The sequence below is a fragment of the Bombina bombina genome, chromosome 2, assembly GCF_027579735.1.
Source record: "Bombina bombina isolate aBomBom1 chromosome 2, aBomBom1.pri, whole genome shotgun sequence".
In the NCBI taxonomy this organism is placed as follows: domain Eukaryota; kingdom Metazoa; phylum Chordata; class Amphibia; order Anura; family Bombinatoridae; genus Bombina; species Bombina bombina.
Genome location: NC_069500.1, coordinates 1420442515 through 1420462488, shown reverse-complemented (window position 1 = coordinate 1420462488; position 19974 = coordinate 1420442515).

The window sequence follows — 19974 nt, the reverse complement described above, 5'->3', positions numbered from 1 at the left end:
GTGTGTATATGTGTATGATTGTATGTATGTGTGTATATATGTATGATTGTATGTATGTATGTATATATGTATTCTTGTATGTATGTGTGTATATATGTATGATTGTATGTATGCGTGTATATATGTATGCTTGTATGTATGTATATATGTATGATTGTATGTATGTGTGTATATATGTATGATTGTATGTATGTGTGTATATATGTATGATTGTATGTATGTGTGTGTATATATGTATGATTGTATGTATGTGTGTATATATGTATGATTGTATGTATGTGTGTATATGTATGATTGTATGTATGTGTGTATATGTATGATTGTATGTATGTGTGTATATATGTATGATTGTATGTATGCGTGTATATATGTATGCTTGTATGTATGTGTGTATATATGTATGATTGTATGTATGTGTGTATATATGTATGATTGTATGTATGCGTGTATATATGTATGATTGTATGTATGCGTGTAAATATGTATGCTTGTATGTATGTGTGTATATATGTATGATTGTATGTATGTGTGTATATATGTATGATTGTATGTATGTGTGTATATATGTATGCTTGTATGTATGTGTGTATATATGTATGATTGTATGTATGTGTGTATATATGTATGATTGTATGTATGTGTGTATATATGTATGATTGTATGTATGTGTGTATATATGTATGATTGTATATATGTGTGTATATATGTATGATTGTATGTATGTGTGTATATATGTATGCTTGTATGTATGCGTGTATATATGTATGATTGTATGTATGCGTGTGTATATGTATGATTGTATGTATGTGTGTATATATGTATGATTGTATGTATGTGTGTATATATGTATGATTGTATGTATGTGTGTATATATGTATGATTGTATGTATGTGTGTATATATGTATGATTGTATGTATGTGTGTATATATGTATGATTGTATGTATGTGTGTATATATGTATGATTGTATGTATGTGTGTATATGTATGATTGTATGTATGTGTGTATATATGTATGCTTGTATGTATGTGTGTATATATGTATGATTGTATGTATGTGTGTATATATGTATGATTGTATGTATGTGTGTATATATGTATGATTGTATGTATGTGTGTATATATGTATGATTGTATGTATGTGTGTATATATGTATGCTTGTATGTATGTGTGTATATGTATGATTGTATGTATGTGTGTATATGTATGATTGTATGTATGTGTGTATATATGTATGATTGTATGTATGTGTGTATATGTATGATTGTATGTATGTGTGTATATATGTATGATTGTATGTATGTGTGTATGTGTATGATTGTATGTATGTGTGTATATATGTATGATTGTATGTATGTGTGTATATGTGTATGATTGTATGTATGTGTGTATATATGTATGCTTGTATGTGTGTATATATGTATGCTTGTATGCATGTGTGTATATATGTATGATTGTATGTATGTGTGTATATATGTATGATTGTATGTATGTGTGTATATATGTATGATTGTATGTATGTGTATATATATGTATGATTGTATGTATGTGTGTATATATGTATGATTGTATGTATGTGTGTATATATGTATGATTGTATGTATGTGTGTATATATGTATGATTGTATGTATGTGTGTATATATGTATGATTGTATATATGTGTGTATATATGTATGCTTGTATGTGTGTATATATGTATGTATGTGTGTATATATGTATGATTGTATGTATGTGTGTATATATGTATGATTGTATGTATGTGTGTATATGTATGATTGTATGTATGTGTGTATATGTATGATTGTATGTATGTGTGTATATATGTATGATTGTATGTATGCGTGTATATATGTATGCTTGTATGTATGTGTGTATATATGTATGATTGTATGTATGTGTGTATATATGTATGATTGTATGTATGTGTGTATATATGTATGATTGTATGTATGCGTGTAAATATGTATGCTTGTATGTATGTGTGTATATATGTATGATTGTATGTATGTGTGTATATATGTATGATTGTATGTATGTGTGTATATATGTATGCTTGTATGTATGTGTGTATATATGTATGATTGTATGTATGTGTGTATATATGTATGATTGTATGTATGTGTGTATATATGTATGATTGTATATATGTGTGTATATATGTATGCTTGTATGTATGCGTGTATATATGTATGATTGTATGTATGCGTGTGTATATGTATGATTGTATGTATGTGTGTATATATGTATGATTGTATGTATGTGTGTATATATGTATGATTGTATGTATGTGTGTATATATGTATGCTTGTATGTATGTGTGTATATATGTATGATTGTATGTATGTGTGTATATATGTATGATTGTATGTATGTGTGTATATATGTATGATTGTATGTATGTGTGTATATGTATGATTGTATGTATGTGTGTATATATGTATGCTTGTATGTATGTGTGTATATATGTATGATTGTATGTATGTGTGTATATATGTATGATTGTATGTATGTGTGTATATATGTATGATTGTATGTATGTGTGTATATATGTATGATTGTATGTATGTGTGTATATATGTATGATTGTATGTATGTGTGTATATATGTATGATTGTATGTATGTGTGTATATATGTATGCTTGTATGTATGTGTGTATATGTATGATTGTATGTATGTGTGTATATGTATGATTGTATGTATGTGTGTATATATGTATGATTGTATGTATGTGTGTATATGTATGATTGTATGTATGTGTGTATATATGTATGATTGTATGTATGTGTGTATGTGTATGATTGTATGTATGTGTGTATATATGTATGATTGTATGTATGTGTGTATATGTGTATGATTGTATGTATGTGTGTATATATGTATGCTTGTATGTGTGTATATATGTATGCTTGTATGCATGTGTGTATATATGTATGATTGTATGTATGTGTGTATATATGTATGATTGTATGTATGTGTGTATATATGTATGATTGTATGTATGTGTATATATATGTATGATTGTATGTATGTGTGTATATATGTATGATTGTATGTATGTGTGTATATATGTATGATTGTATGTATGTGTGTATATATGTATGATTGTATGTATGTGTGTATGTGTATGATTGTATGTATGTGTGTATGTGTATGATTGTATGTATGTGTGTATGTGTGTATATATGTATGATTGTATGTATGTGTGTATATATGTATGATTGTATGTATGTGTGTATATATGTATGATTGTATGTGTGTATATATGTATGATTGTATGTATGTGTGTATATATGTATGATTGTATGTATGTGTGTATATATGTATGATTGTATGTGTGTATATATGTATGATTGTATGTATGTGTGTATATATGTATGATTGTATGTATGTGTGTATATATGTATGATTGTATGTATGTGTGTATATATGTATGATTGTATGTATGTGTGTATATATGTATGATTGTATGTATGCGTGTGTATATGTATGATTGTATGTATGTGTGTATATATGTATGATTGTATGTATGTGTGTATATATGTATGCTTGTATGTATGTGTGTATATATGTATGATTGTATGTATGTGTGTATATATGTATGATTGTATGTGTGTATATATGTATGATTGTATGTATGTGTGTATATATGTATGATTGTATGTATGTGTGTATATATGTATGATTGTATGTATGCGTGTGTATATGTATGATTGTATGTATGTGTGTATATATGTATGATTGTATGTATGTGTGTATATATGTATGATTGTATGTATGTGTGTATATATGTATGATTGTATGTATGTGTGTATATATGTATGCTTGTATGTGTGTATATATGTATGCTTGTATGTGTGTATATATGTATGCTTGTATGTGTGTGTGTATATATGTATGCTTGTATGTGTGTATATATGTATGCTTGTATGTGTGTATATATGTATGCTTGTATGTGTGTATATGTATGATTGTATGTATGTGTGTATATATGTATGCTTGTATGTGTGTATATATGTATGCTTGTATGTGTGTGTGTATATATGTATGCTTGTATGTGTGTATATATGTATGCTTGTATGTGTGTATATATGTATGCTTGTATGTGTGTATATATGTATGCTTGTATGTGTGTATATATGTATGCTTGTATGTGTGTATATATGTATGCTTGTATGTGTGTATATGTATGATTGTATGTATGTGTGTATATATGTATGCTTGTATGTGTGTATATGTATGATTGTATGTATGCTTGTATGTATTTGAGTATGTGTGTATGTGTGTCACAGCCTTAAGTGGGTATATGTGTGATGTGCGTGCATATGAGTGTGTGTGTAAGAAGGAGTATGTGTGATGTGCTTGCATATGAGTGTGTGTGTAAGAAGGTGTATGTGTGATGTGCTTGCATATGAGTGTGTGTGTGTAAGAAGGTGTATGTGTGATGTGCTTGCATATGAGTGTGTGTATGTGTGATGTGCGTGCATATGAGTGTGTGTGTAAGAAGGTGTATGTGTGATGTGCTTGTATGTGTGTGTATGTGTGATGTGCGTGCATATGAGTGTGTGTGTGTAAGAAGGTGTATGTGTGATGTGCGTGCATATGAGTGTGTGTATATGGGTGTGTATGTGTGATGTGCGTGCATATGAGTGTGTGTGTGTAAGAAGGTGTATGTGTGATGTGCGTGCATATGAGTGTGTGTATATGGGTGTATGTGTGATGTGCGTGCATATGAGTGTGTGTGTAAGAAGGTGTATGTGTGATGTGCTTGCATATGAGTGTGTTTGGAAGTGTGTGTATGTGTGATCTGCTTACATATGAGTTTGTGTAAGTGTGTGTATGTGTGATGTGCGTGCATATGAGTGTGTGTATGTGTGATGTGCTTGCATATGACTGTGTTTGGAAGTGGGTGTATGTGTGATCTGCTTACATATGAGTGTGTAGAACAAAGGTAAAGTCCAGCACACAGTTAAGTTATGCAAAGTCACAGTGACCTGCTTCCAAGGCCAAAATAAAAGTTAACAAAAACAGCAAAAAGTGACAGCATAAAGTATTTATTATGAAGACAGCAGGGTGATAGCAGCAACGTTTTGGGACTTCTGTCCCTTTGTCAAGCTAGCTTGACAAAGGGACAGAAAGGGACAGAAGTCCCGAAACGTTGCTGCTATCACCCTGCTGTCTTCATAATAAATACTTTATGCTGTCACTTTTTGCCGTTTTTTGTACATATGAGTGTGTGTATGTGTGATGTGCGTGCATATGAGTGTGTGTATGTGTGATGTGCTTGTATATGAGTGTGTGTATGTGTGATGTGCTTGCATGTGAGTGTGTGTATGTGTGATGTGCTTGCATATGAGTGTGCGTATGTGTGATGTGCTTGCATATGAGTGTGCGTATGTGTGATGTGCTTGCATATGAGTGTGTTTGGCAGTGGGTGTATGTGTGATCTGCTTACATATGAGTGTAAGTGTGTGTATGTGTGATGTGCTTGCATATGAGTGTGTGTATGTGTGATGTGCTTGCATATGAGTGTGTGTATGTGTGATGTGCTTGCATATGAGTGTGTTTGGAAGTGTGTGTATGTGTGATCTGCTTACATATGAGTGTAAGTTTGTGTATGTGTGATGTGCGTGCATATGAGTGTGTTTGGAAGTGGGTGTATGTGTGATCTGCTTACATATGAGTGTAAGTGTGTGTATGTGTGATGTGCTTGCATATGAGTGTGTGTATGTGTGATGTGCTTGCATATCAGTGTGTGTATGTGTGATGTGCTTGCATATGAGTGTGTTTGGAAGTGTGTGTTACGGTACCAACAGTGTACCAAGGGTTAATACCAGATGAACAATGTCCTGCATAGGGAATCAGCAATTCACAACCCAGCCAGTTTCAGGTTTAAAACAGAATGAGATTTATTAAAGGCTAGATGCCTAGTATTTATACAGGTTTTGACCCCCCAGATGGGGTTGAAAGAATGTTGTACATTAGATAAAAGGGAGAAGCGCCCTTGACATGATACAATAGAATTATATTACTTAAACACTTCAACCACAAGACACTCTTGGCTCTTCTTACCACTTAGGCCTTTTTCTCTCTGGAGGTGATCAAACAATAGAATGCTTAGCACTAATTAGATTATAGCTGGAGCCAGCCACTTGTGTTTAGAAAATAAAGTTAACACTTTCAGTCCTGACCGAAGGGTCTGTCACACAGCTCCCCCCTTGTGGAACACTCCGGCAGACCCGGCTTGACCCTTTTGCGGGTCAACCTGGGGATGACCGGACTAAGGGGTGGTAGGCATGTCAGTTTGTCAGGACAATCCATCTGTATTTCCGTTATGAGAGAGAATTCCTGTCCATACAAACAAGGGTTCAACTTCCTCAGTGCCCAGACTAGGGCTAAACAGTCCTTCAAAATCCCATCAGCTTCTTTACGAGTTTTCTGTACCTGCTCTTTATAGGTATCCACAATCCCTTCATACTGACATAGGGTGCCCTTGAGTTGCTGCACCTCACTATGAGCCAGCGTCAGCTTCTCCTCAAGTGTCACTAAGTTTGTCTTTAATGTTTCATGTTCCACTCTCAAGCTGGTGTTTTCTGCAGTCTGTCGGTGCAGCCTGTCTAGCAGAGATTCCTGTTCTAAACGTGCTTTTTCCTCTGCGCTCCTCTTCTCCTTCATCAGCGCATTGTAACGGGACTTCCACGTATCAATAGCGGACAGAGATTTACTGAGCTCAGCGTCCTGGGGCTTAGCAGCAGGGGGGTCAGTCTCTGCTGCACGGATCTGGGCACGGGTAGTCACAGGGTTAACATCAGCGGGACCCATAGGAGCGTAGCCAGAAACAAGGGGGGCCAAGTTATTTCCAAGGAGAACATCAGCGGGTAAATCCTTCATGACCCCCACATTCACAGGTCTAGCGCCCACTCCCCAATCCAAATGTACCCTGGCAACAGGTAGGTGGAACACAGTGCCCCCTGCTACCCTCACAGCCACAGTGTCTCCTGTGTGCTGTTTCTCAGACACCAAGTTCTTTCGAAGCAAGGTCATGGTAGCACCAGTATCCCGTAGACCACTGACTTCCTTCCCATTCACTTTAACCAGTTGCCGGTTATTCCGGTGGGCAGCTTGCACAAGGTCTGCCTCATGTAGGATGCCCCAGCATTCTTGCGCCTCTACGTAGCGGGCCGCAGGCTGAGGGTTACGTGTGATTCCGCCGGCAGGTCTTCTCCAGGACTGTGCTTGGTTTGCTGCATTTAGGGGACACTCTGGTCTTTTGTGCCCTTGTTGCTTACATCCAAAGCATCGAATCGGTTGTGAGTAGCCCCGCGAATTGAACCGGGCTCTCTGAGGGTAGTTCGTGGCCAGAGGCCGTGTGGTATAGCGGTGCGCCGGGGGTTGGTAACTGGCAGCTGCTCGGGTGACTGGGGGTCTGTACTCCACTCTAGCAGGGGGCTTAGTGGTAGCAGTGTCCAGTTTGCGGGCATCCGTATACTCATCTGCCAAGCGAGCCGCTTCATGCAGGGTGGAGGGTTTACGGTCCCGAACCCACTCTCGAACTCCTGCGGGTATCTTGTCGAAGCAATGTTCCAACAGGAATAGCTGCAGCACCTCCTCCCCAGATACGGCTTGGCACCCCGCTATCCAGTGAGCTGCTGTGCGGTGCACCTTACATGCCCACTCAAGGTAGGAATCTCCAGCTAATTTAACAGTGTCTCTGAACCGTCTCCGGTATGCCTCCGGTGTAACCGCATACCTGGAGAGAAGAGCCTCTTTTACAGTATTATAATCCCCGACTTCCTCATCTGGAATGGCCCGAAAAGCCTCACTGGCCCGGCTGGATAATTTTCCGGATAATATCATGACCCAGTCCTCTGCGGGTACCTTGTGTAGTGCACATTGCCTCTCAAAATCCGCAAGGTACCCATCAATCTCTCCTTCTGTTTCCAGGAAGTTTTTAAAAGCTGCAAAATTTACTTTTCTCTTTTCCACTGGGTTTGCTGCAGTGCCGCTTTGGCGAAGTAGGTTGGCCTCCACAGCTGCTATGACCCGGTCGATAATTTCCGCAGATGGGTTGGGGCCATAATGTGCCAGTCTTATTTTAACCGCCCGATCAAAGCTTGCTTCTGCGGGGGTTCTGTCTGCTATGCTGGGCCCATTGGTTCCTTCTGTCCCTGGTACTCTTTCCATCTTAGTCAGTATTGTAATAATCCCCCTCTTCCTGAGGTTACTGGCTTGTGTAGTTGCTCTTCTGGGCGATAAGGTTCATTCCGTCGCTTGCCACCAATGTTACGGTACCAACAGTGTACCAAGGGTTAATACCAGATGAACAATGTCCTGCATAGGGAATCAGCAATTCACAACCCAGCCAGTTTCAGGTTTAAAACAGAATGAGATTTATTAAAGGCTAGATGCCTAGTATTTATACAGGTTTTGACCCCCCCAGATGGGGTTGAAAGAATGTTGTACATTAGATAAAAGGGAGAAGCGCCCTTGACATGATACAATAGAATTATATTACTTAAACACTTCAACCACAAGACACTCTTGGCTCTTCTTATCACTTAGGCGTTTTCTCTCTGGAGGTGATCAAACAATAGAATGCTTAGCACTAATTAGATTATAGCTGGAGCCAGCCACTTGTGTTTAGAAAATAAAGTTAACACTTTCAGTCCTGACCGAAGGGTCTGTCACATATGAGTGTAAGTGTGTGTATGTGTGATGTGCTTGCATATGAGTGTGCATATGTGTGATCTGCTTACATATAAGTGTGTGTAAGTGTGTGTATGTGTGATGTACGTGCATATGAGTGTGTGTAAGTGTGTATATGTGTGATGTGCGTGCATATGAGTGTGTGTAAGTGTGTGTATGTGTGATGTGCTTGCATATGAGTGTGTGTAAGTGTGTGTATGTGTGATGTGCTTGCATATGAGTGTGTGTAAGTGTGTGTATGTGTGATGTGCGTGCATATGAGTGTGTGTATGTGTGATGTGCTTGCATATGAGTGTGTGTATGTGTGATGTGCTTGCATATGAGTGTGTGTAAGTGTGTGTATGTGTGATGTGCGTGCATATTAGTGTGTGTATGTGTGATGTGCTTGCATATGAGTGTGTGTATGTGTGATGTGCTTGCATATGAGTGTGTGTAAGTGTGTGTATGTGTGATGTGCGTGCATATTAGTGTGTGTATGTGTGATGTGCTTGCATATGAGTGTGTGTATGTGTGATCTGCTTACATATGAGTGTAAGTTTGTGTATGTGTTATGTGCGTGCAAATGAGTGTGTTTGTAAGTGGGTGTATGTGTGATGTGCGTGCAAATGAGTGTGTTTGTAAGTGGGTGTATGTGTGATGTGCGTGCAAATGAGTGTCTGTATGTGGGGTCTGCGTTCATACAAGTGTATTTCTGTAGTGCTGGATGTCACACATTGGGGTATATTTACAATCCCTGCAGGTGGACATGTTTCAAAGCAAGGTAAAATGTAATTTTGCACAAGAGGATTATTGCGCAACGCCATCCCCTGCTGTGGTGAAAACAGTTGCACTATAGCACAGCATTTCAATCATCCTGGACAAGCGAGTGTTAAAGGGACAGTCAAGTCCCAAAAAACTTTTATGTTTCAAATAGGGCATGCAATTTTAAACAACTTTCCAATTTACTTTTATCACCAATTTTGCTTTGTTCTCTTGGTATTCTTAGTTAAAAGCAAAACCTAGGAAGGCTCATATGATAATTTCTAAGCACTTAAAGGCCGCCTCTTATCATGCTTTTTTGTTTGCTTTTCACAACAGGGGAGAGCTAGTTCATGTGAGCCATATAAATAACATTGTGATCACGCCCGTGACTTGTGGCAGACACTGCACTAATTGGTTAAAATGAAAGTCAACACATAATAAATAAAATGTCTTGTGATCAGGGGGCTGTTAGAAGATGCTTAGATACAAGGTAATCACAGAGGTAAAAAGTATATTAATATAACTGAGATAAGGGGCAGTCTGCAGAGGCTTAGATACAGGGTAATCACAGAGGTAAAAAGTATATTAATATAACTGAGATAAGGGAGCAGTCTGCAGAGGCTTAGATACAAGGTTATCACAGAGGTAAAAAGTATATTAATATAACTGAGATAAGGGGCAGTCTGCAGAGGCTTAGATACAGGCTAATCACAGAGGTAAAAAGTATATTAATATAACTGAGATAAGGGGGCAGTCTGCAGAGGCTTAGATACAAGGTAATCACAGAGGTAAAAAAGTATATTAATATAAATAAGATAAGGAACAGTCTGCAGAGGCTTAGATACAAGGTTATCACAGAGGTAAAAAGTATATTAATATAACTGAGATAAGGAGCAGTCTGTAGAGGCTTAGATACAGGCTAATCTCAGAGGTAAAAAGTATATTAATATAACTGAGATAAGGAGCAGTCTGCAGAGGCTTAGATACAAGGTTATCACAGAGGTAAAAAGTATATTAATATAACTGAGATAAGGAGCAGTCTGCAGAGGCTTAGATACAAGGTAATCACAGAGGTAAAAAGTATATTAATATAACTGAGATAAGGAGCAGTCTGCAGAGGCTTAGATACAAGGTAATCACAGAGGTAAAAAGTATATTAATATAACTGTGTTGGTTGTGCAAAACTGGGGAATGGGTAATAAAGGGATTATCTATCTTTTAAACCAACAAAAATTCTGGTGTTGACAAGAAATTGGGATGGGCTGCTTTGCCTTAAAATAACTGGGCCTATTTTTGGTCCCACCCCGACCCTGTCTATGACTTTGTCACACACACCCCCTTCACCCTGCCACACTCACCTGATCACATTAACCCACTAATCCTGTCACACTCACCTTCTGTCACACTCACCCCCCAACCCTGTCACACTGCCCAGCACACAAACTAGGGCCTAGATTTGGAGTTCGGCGTTAGCCGTGAAAACCAGCGTTAGAGGCTCCTAACGCGGGTTTCTTACGCACTCCGGTATTTCGAGTTTATTTACCGCCACTCAAAATACACCTAACGCTCACATTTCTACCGCCACCTCAGACCCAGTAGTAAACATATACCGACAAAAAAAACATCCACGAATCCCAAAAAAAATATTACACAAAGTACACTTACACTCATACAAACACTACACTATATTTATTTTTCATATTTAATATTTTTTCAGCAAAATACAAAGTATTAAAGTTGCGAGATCTCGGGTGTTTGAAAAAAATCCACACAAATCCATTTTCCCATTGACTTACATTGACATACGGGAAAAGACCCTCATATAGCTACATCTAACTAATAACATTATCACAAACATACACTCATCGATGCATACAAACAATATACACCACATGACATACACAAAATATTTATTTATTACAAAAAGAACACGATTTAGTTACTTTTTCACACAAGCTCATGACGTCACTCACTTTACGAGGAAAACCAGTCTTAGAAAAAAAAATTAGAAATCTTTAGAGCCTCCATTGACTTCTATTGGGAAGACGTGCTCGTGCACGCGAAACCCTCATTTCCCTAACGCACGCAAATAGCGTAGACTGAAAAACTCCAAATACCAGCGCTAGAAAATACATGATTTCATGCGTTAGACCCAGCTATGATAAATAGATTATGAAATGACTATTTCCCTATGGTGGACTTATGGTTTTTAATTATTGAATATTCACAACACCATAAAATTGTTTCACACTTTTAGATTACATCAACTACAAATCCACATCACTAGTAACACATTATTATTTCAATAAAATTACATTTAAAATTAAAATAAAATTCACTAAACATTTCTGGATTCACAAACAGTACACAATGGGAAACACCTCTCATTTACCTTTATTATTGCATTTCAGTTATTCAACTCATATGCTTGCAGCAACTGCATATTTACATAGGCTTAACACATAATCACTCATGGATGCACATATATTACTTTTAACATTCACTCATACATGTGCATTCAAATGATGGGGGACAAACACATTACATTCTCTACAGGAATCACAAAACACAACATATGGATTTTACTGTACTTTTAACATCATGATTCCATCACAATAAACCATTAGTAATTACGTACAACAAGAACATCATTACACAAGATTACAGATGTCACTTTATGGGAAGGAACAACAATGCCAGACCGCTATATACAAGTCAGCATATGTGGGACACAATCACAATATATACGTACATGTACATAACACGTATCACCCATGACGCAACCACAAAGCACACATTTATATTTTATTCAGCACACAATAACAATGTAGCACAATACAACAACACAATGAGGATTTAAGAACTACATAGGCAGGTTAAGAATATCATGACGTCATTAGAAGATTCAACCATACACATCACAGGTTCACCACTGTACCGCCCCTTTAGGAACTTTAACACTCAATACTACAATACAACATATACGTAAACCACACTTTTGAACAGCATTATTATGGAGATTTCAATGGGACAATTAAGAAATATTGTCAGATCGCAAATCAATTATATATATAATACTACAGATGACAGCCGGAAGTTATTCAGTATTAGTGCAATTTTTATGGGACGCATACAATATTGTCAGATCTAAAATCACTTATATATACAATACTACAGATGGCAGACGGGAAGTTCGGAATTATTATTGCGATTTGAAAGGGACGCATACAATATTGACAGCTCGGAAATCACTTATATATACAATACTACAGATGACAGCCGGAAGTTATTCAGTATTATTGAGATTTGAATGGGACGCATACAATATTGACAGCTCGGCAATCACTTATATATACAATACTACAGATGACAGCCGGAAGTTATTCAGTATTATTGAGATTTGAATGGGACGCATACAATATTGACAGCTCGGCAATCACTTATATATATAATACTACAGATGACAGCCGGAAGTTCGGAATTATTATTGCGATTTGAAAGGGACGCATACAATATTGACATCTCGGCAATCACTTATATATACAATACTACAGATGACAGCCGGAAGTTATTCAGTATTAGTGCGATTTGAAAGGGACGCATACAATATTGACTGCTCGGCAATCACTTATATATACACAATACTACAGATGACAGCCGGAAGTTATTCAGCATTAGTGCCATTTGAATGGGACGCATAAAATATTGACAGCTCGGCAATCACTTATATATACACAATACTACAGATGACAGCCGGAAGTTATTCAGTATTAGTGCGATTTGAATGGGACGCATACAATATTGACAGCTCGGCAATCACTTATATATACAATACTACAGATGACAGACGGGAAGTTCTGAATTATTATTGCGATTTTAAAGGGACGCATACAATATTCACATCTCGGCAATCACTTATATATACAATACTACAGATGGCAGACGGGAAGTTCGGAATTATTATTGCGATTTTAAAGGGACGCATACAATATTGACTGCTCGGCAATCACTTATATGTACAATACTACAGATGGCAGACGGGAAGTTCTGAATTATTATTGCGATTTTAAAGGGACGCGTACAATATTGACATCTCGCTAATCACGTATATATACAATACTACAGATGGCAGACAGGAAGTTATGAATTATTATTGCGATTTTAAAGGGACGCGTACAATATTTACTGCTCGGCAATCACTTATATATACAATACTACAGATGGCAGATGTTACTTTATCGTTTACAAACAATATTGCAGCAACATTGATCGATCACATTCGATGCACATTATACACAACTATGCACTTTCATTCATGTTAGCCTGGACGTGTGCTTGTTACTATAAGATCGCGTTTAAGAAATATTGATTACGCATATGAACAAACATTACAAACATGCACTGTATGTGTGATATTTGACACTTTCACATTGAGATTCATTGTTGGAAAACAACATTTCAGCAAACAACAAAAAAACGCCCACTGTGAAAGCATTCGCGCCGCTCACATACAAACAGGTGAATACAATCAGCAATCATTACAAACTCACTACCATTGGACTAATCGTACTATAAATCCCCCAAACAACATGGCCAATGCATCACTTGTGATCCACATCAGATCAAGTGCATACCTTGTTACGCTGTTTTGAAAGATGGATGACGATGACATGGTAGACACTGCTGGTGCTGCTATTGGCGAACTAGCTGTTGGTCGAATCAGGCAGCCTCGGCGGCTCAGACCGAGACGAAGGGGTCGTCTGGTTCGAGGTCCTCCTGTCTACAGGGTGAGACCCACCTTGGAAAACATGAGCGACTTTGAGGTTTTTGATAAGTATCGGCTCGATCGCGAACAGCTCATTGGCCTTTACGAGCTTCTTAAACCTCATTTGGAGCCACGTATACAAATAAGGACTGCTGTTCCCCCCATGAGTAAGATGCTAAGCTGTCTATACGTCCTGGCCTCCGGGAGTTTTCAATCCGGAGAACTGTACATGCATGGCCTGGCTCAAGGTACATTCTCTGTGGTGTTTGATAACTTTCTGGACGCCATGGTACGTATCAGTAAGCAATACATAGGATTCCCACAGAATGATGGTGATTGGAGGCGCCTGAAGCGGGAATTCTTTGATATTGCTCAATTGCCCAATGTCTTGGGAGCCATAGATTGTACCCACATTGCGCTGCGTGCTCCAATTGATGACTTGCCCTTCAGAAATCGCAAACATTTTCATAGCCTCAACGTGCAGTATGTTTGTGACGCACGGATGAGGATTATGCATGTGTATGCGAATTTTGGAGGGGCTTGTCATGATGCCCGCATCCTCTCTCTGTCGTCCCTGTGGAGACAGTTTGAGGAAAGACAAATGCCCCCTGGTTATCTCGTTGGTGAGTATTTGTGCACAACATGGTTAATTAGTTTGACAATTGCCCCTGTAGTTTGTAAATGTTAGCGTCATGTTCAGCTATAGGATACAATTTAACCATTTGTTATTTACCGACGCTAATGTTTACTTTTATTTAAATGCAGATATGTAGCATGTCTTACCTTAAGTGCTCAGATAGAGAATGCAATGTAACCATGTAGTTAGCATTTTACACAAGGTTTGTTTTATGAGAAATACGCATATGTAGCATGTCTTAGCTGAAATGGGAAGATATTATCTCATGCAATTTAACCCTGTCATTGTCTCTTTCCGCTAATGTCTAGTTTTATTTAAATGCAGATATGTAGCATGTCTTACCTTAAGTGCTCAGATAGAGAATGCAATGTAACCATGTAGTTAGCATTTTACACAAGGTTTGTTTTATGAGAAATACGCATATGTAGCATGTCTTAGCTGAAATGGGAAGATATTATCTCATGCAATTTAACCCTGTCATTGTCTCTTTCCGCTAATGTCTAGTTTTATTTAAATGCAGATATGTAGCATGTCTTACCTTAAGTGCTCAGATAGAGAATGCAATGTAACCATGTAGTTAGAATTTTACACAAGGTTTGTTTTCTGAGAAATATGCATATGTAGCATGTCTTAGCTGAAATGGGAAGATATTAGCTAATGCAATTTAACCCTGTCATTGTCTCTTTCCGCTAATGTCTAGTTTTATTTAAATGCAGATATGTAGCATGTCTTACCTTAAGTGCTCAGATAGAGAATGCAATGTAACCATGTAGTTAGCATTTTACACAAGGTTTGTTTTATGAAAAATACGCATATGTAGCATGTCTTAGCTGAAATGGGAAGATACAGAATAATATAGAAAGTTATTTTTTGGATGTTTCTGACAACTTTTAATATGGATTATCGTGTACAAAAAAATATTTATAAAAGAATATACTAGTTTAAGGATTCTGTTTGAATTATGTTCTGTTCAAAATTTATATGTGATTCTGGGTACATGAGCCTGCCTTGGCTCATTACCCCCTTGCGTAGCCCGACTGATGTGTCTGAGGAGCGCTACAATAGGGCTCATAAGAGAACCAGGGCGGTGGTTGAAAGGATGTTCGGGCTCCTGAAGATGAGATTCAGGTGCCTGGACCGTTCTGGAGGAGCACTCCAGTACAACCCAAAGAAGGTGGCTAAGATCGTTGTAGCCTGTAGCGTCCTGCATAATATTGCACAGCGGGCTGGGATGCTGCAGGCCGTCCCGGTGGACAGAGACCTCCTCAGAGATGAGGAGGATGATCCTGTTCTAGAGGGGGAATTCCAGGACGAGGGACTTGATGTCAGAGCAGACGTCATCAACCGCCACTTTAGACGGTAAAGAATAGAAGTTACACTGGAGTATTTTCAATAGATGTGAACTCTAGGGAAATGACAAGTAGAGAATTGTGCAAACATGTTAGGATTGATCAAATGTTAGAATAATTGTTTAATTTATTCATATAGGTGATGCTCTGGGCATTGGGTCCTATAGCGAGTCTTTGCCACCTGGTTTTTAAAGAGGACATCAGATGGTAAGTAGAAATGTATGGACTGTTGCTGGCATGAATTGTACACAAATACATCATATGGCATACATTTTAAAAAATATAATTTTGTTTACACATTACTTAAAATGTACATAATCAGAAAGGGATACTCTAGAATGACTATGGTTCAATGTCACACAGAGGTTTGTTCTGCTCAATATGACTCATCTTCACACTTGATAGAAAATAACACAGGTTCATACACAGGCTTAGTAAGCTAGTGACATAAATTTATTATGAAATGGGGGGTGGGAGAGGGGTACAGAACTGATTCACACACTTGTATGAATTCTTTTGAAAATATTTCTTACATTAGGGAGATGACTTAATCTAAAGACTGAAAGGGAACAATTTGAAGCCTGACAGTGAAGATTGCCCAGACTGACAGTGGGAAAAAAGCCAAGATTGAAATTGAAGTATACCAATGGGATCATGTCTGGCATTATCTTTCAATTCTGCTGACCTTGAAAACCATACAAAGACATGTTCACATGGTAAGTGCAAACTATTTGATAGAATAAGGCTGTGGAGACATCCTATTGGAGACACTTAGATGATTTTCTATTTTGTAGATGGTATTTCCCAGTCCTCTATTTAATGAACTGATGAATAAGACACCTATTGAAGATCAACTGTTTACCCCTGAATTGACTTTCAAAGACCATGCATTGTCCAGGTTGGTGTACCAATGCATGCTAGTGAAGACTGTTGAATATTAGTAGCTTACATACATTAGTCATATTTAGTTCTTAATTAGATATTTAGGGATCACAATCAGACACTTAGATGATTGTACTTTTTTAGATGGTATTTCCCAGTCCTCTATTTAATGAACTGATGAATAAGACACCTATTGAAGATCAACTGTTTACCCCTGAATTGACTTTCAAAGACCATGCATTATCCAGGTTGGTGCATGCTAGTTAAGAATCACATGAAGAATGTTGATTATTGTTAGCTTACATACATTAGTCATACTTATTTCATCATTAGATATTTAGGGATCACAATCCGAAAAAGGAATACATATTATAGTTGATATAGAGGTATTTGAATGGACATGAAATATTACATTTATGTTCAGCATACATATATTGTTGAAATGTGATATACATTATTATGTATAATTTGAATTTTGGATATTTAAATAGAATTTTGAATCAACAATATAATGGTGTATGTCTTTCATTTCTTTTAAATCAATTTAATAATTATCTTAAAAAAATGTTGATCAAAGTTAGAGCATAGACACCATATGATTTTAAATGTATTTTATTAATATTTGACAACGTGTGTATTAACTTTGTTCCATTTTTATTATTTGTCATTTCAGATTGGCATCTGATGACTTCCAGGAATATTTAATTATTTTCTATTAAATTTATTTTTACATGTTAATACTAAACATTTTATTATTAAATACATTCTTTTGAACAGATTCTACTAAATATCAATATAATCTGTAAATAAATAAAACTTGGACTCCCATGACTGGTAGTTGGCTATTTGACAAGCACATGCATAAGATCAAATAATGCATTAATATTAGAAAATCAAATGCTTCCGAGAATATGAAATTAAAATATATTTTATAACATTAATTGGGGAGTGAGATTCTTCAATGCTTTTCTTTTGAAAATGTAGATATTAAAATTATTTTGGATATGTAGTCAAATGTTTTTTATTTTAACTTTTAAGAAGGTGAAGTGGTTCAATTACATGAAAGTGACAGTGTTGTTGAATGTAAAAATAATTGTATAAGATCTTGTATCTTCCTTAGGTATCTCAAAACATTATTTGAAAAATTCTTTAAATTATTACATTTATAAATGGTAGGTCATTTAACTTGATATTTTTCCAAAGCTAGTTATTGGATGCCAGGTTAATCTATGTAATTTTCTAGTGGAGTCATTTAACTATACTTAGTAATATTATGTATTTATTACAATCTTACCTCTTGGGTTAGACATCAAATATCTATATAGAATGTAAATTCCCCTTTTGTTTATTTTGTCAATGTTAAATCAAAATACAAAATGTGTGGGTCCTTAAAGGGACATTCACAAAGTATATTGTGTATAGATTTTTAAAAATATCATACAAGAATTTAAACATATTTAGAAAGTACTATAGAATTACATTCAGTCTTTAAATATACTTGTTAAAAAAAACAACAATGCACATATCTTAGTCAATTACATAAGGCATCTATATGCAAACAACAATCAGCATCAAAATAGCCTATGTAGAGATTTATTTAATCCAAGAATATATATATATATATAATTACAATATAATGATTGAATAACAAAACATATTAAGTTGGTCAAATATAAGAATATTATACAAAATGCATACATTACATATAGCTTAATGTCCCTCTAAGCTGAAGGCTCAAAAAGACCTCCTTTAATAAATATATTTCAGTCAGTGTGTAAAACAATCTAGAAGTTAATCTAAATTTGCTTTACTCATATGTTAGACTAATTTAGCAAAAGGAAGGTGCCTAGGTTTATGATATTTTAAGCATTATTGTGAAATGTTTCTTTAAAGGGGCATGAACTCAAAATATACTTAAAGGTAGACAGTTAAAAAAATAATGATTTATACATTCTGAATGAGTATACTATTTTAATCAACTTTAAAACTTGTCTCATATTATGAATGCTCATTGTGATGTTGCTATCATTACTTTAAAAATAAGGCAGTAAATAGCTAATTTATTTGCTTCAGTACTCTGGACAGAATTTGATTGTTTGGAATAATTGATACAACAATCGTCAAGGACAACCCAGGTTTTTATTAAACAATTGTCCGTAATATAAAATATCATTATTGATTTGCAAAGAAACATAACAAGATAACTGTTAACATTTGATAATCGGATTAAATAATAAAGTTGATTAACATTTCATGCTCAATCACCAATGCTAAATTTGTTTGGACAGTGTCCCTTTAAGAGATTTAAAGAGTGTATTTACTTATCTTCCTATCTTGACATACTTTGCTTGAAAAGCATATCGAGATCGGCTCAGTAGATGAAGATTGGTGGATGCACAGAGATGCCTTATGTGATTGTCTCAACCATGTGCATTTAAATTTCTTCTGTTGAGGATATATAAATACTAAGAGAAAATGATTTACATTTTAAAGTCTAAACAATCTTCTATCTCTACAGATCATTTGATACAATTGTTTGTTTTTAATGTCTCTTTAAAACTAAAGACGCCATTGCACAATAACATATATGAGCACTTCAGACAAATACAAGCTCGAGGTTTATTTGCTAATAACAAAGCTGTAGTTTAATATTTATAAACAGATTATCCAAGTTACTGACATTCTAACCTGAATTTTAACATTAAGAAATATTGCGTGGGAAACGCATCTTGAAACACCAGATTAGCATCTTTAAACATTAGAGTCTAATGTCACGCAATAGCACACAATCAATGTGCATTATAAAGACATTTAATAGAGCAATGTCAATACTTCACAATAAATTTATTTAAAGAACAATAAAGACATACAATATTAAATGTGTATTTGTATTAA